At 56.9% G+C, this 1,063-nt stretch overlaps 1 protein-coding gene across 1 annotated transcript in view; it reads left to right on the top strand.

Annotated features, from left to right (window-relative positions):
* The window catches only part of CNNM3 (cyclin and CBS domain divalent metal cation transport mediator 3), a 33,400-nt gene that overhangs the window by 18,340 nt on the left and 13,997 nt on the right, over positions 1 to 1,063 (top strand). The window lies entirely within an intron of this gene.

Below are 1,063 nucleotides of genomic sequence, written 5' to 3'. Positions count from 1 at the left end.
GCCTGCAGGCCGGCGTCGGTATGAGTGGTTCCACTCTGGTGGCTCAGCACATGAGAGGTGACCTTGAGTCCCTCCAGGTGCCCTTGCTCTGTCCCCCTGCTGCCATCTTTGGCTGCCATCTAGACCCCCCAGACGTTGTTCTTGGGATTCAGTCACACAACCACTGTTCCGGGGGATCTTCCAGGGCCTGCTTTCTTCTGTTCGTGGTAGAATCATCCCAGTGTGGCAGGAAATGGAGAATCGTGTGCCTTGTTTTAGAGGGAAATGGAGAGTCGTGTGCCTTGTTCTCGAGAAGTCTGAAAGCAAAGGAGGGAGTCCCTTTCTGCAGGAAACCTGTCACAGGGGCTGGCTTCCTGGGAGAAGGGAGTCGAGATGAGGCCTCTCTGCGCTGAGGTGGCCGTTTAGATCCTGGGCTTTGGCGCTGGAATCCGAGGCATTAACCAAAACCACAAGTCCCGCGTGGCCTTCCTGGCCTGGCCTGACAGGTTTGTACTCTGGCGGGGCAGCCGTGGCCCACGTAGAGACGGCAACCAGCACGAGCACCGAGGGTTAGAAGGTGTCTAGAAATGCGGTTCAGAGGGCTGAGTGGCCATCTCCAGGGGCCCTAGCCTTTCCTCCCGGAAAGCGGGGAGACGACTCGTGTGGCCATTTCTAGCTTTTTGTCCAGGGGAATACAAGCATCCTGGAGAACTGTGCTTTTTTAAATCAAGCCCACGGGATGTAAAGTATGATCCACACAATGTGAACTTGACTTTTTGATTTCCCAAAAGAGTCTTGAAGCAGGTCCCCCTCACAGGCAGGTCCAGGCCAGTTTCCCTCAGTGTTTCTGTTAGTGACAAAGGAGGGCCTGGCTGGATGAATTGCTCCCATCCCCCTGTCCTGGCCCTGTGCAGCCCAGGCCGGCAGTCCCCTCCACCTGGGGCTGTGGTACCTAAAGGTGGAGTCTGAGTTGAGATGTGCTGTGAGCGGCCGGGCGTGGTGGCTCAAGCCTGTAATCCCAGCACTTTGGGAGGCTGAGACGGGCGGATCACGAGGTCAGGAGATCGAGACCATCCTGGCTAAC

This window comes from Mandrillus leucophaeus, unplaced genomic scaffold (assembly GCF_000951045.1).
Source record: "Mandrillus leucophaeus isolate KB7577 unplaced genomic scaffold, Mleu.le_1.0 Scaffold9, whole genome shotgun sequence".
NCBI classification, from domain to species: domain Eukaryota; kingdom Metazoa; phylum Chordata; class Mammalia; order Primates; family Cercopithecidae; genus Mandrillus; species Mandrillus leucophaeus.
This window is presented reverse-complemented; position numbering and strand designations above follow the sequence as displayed.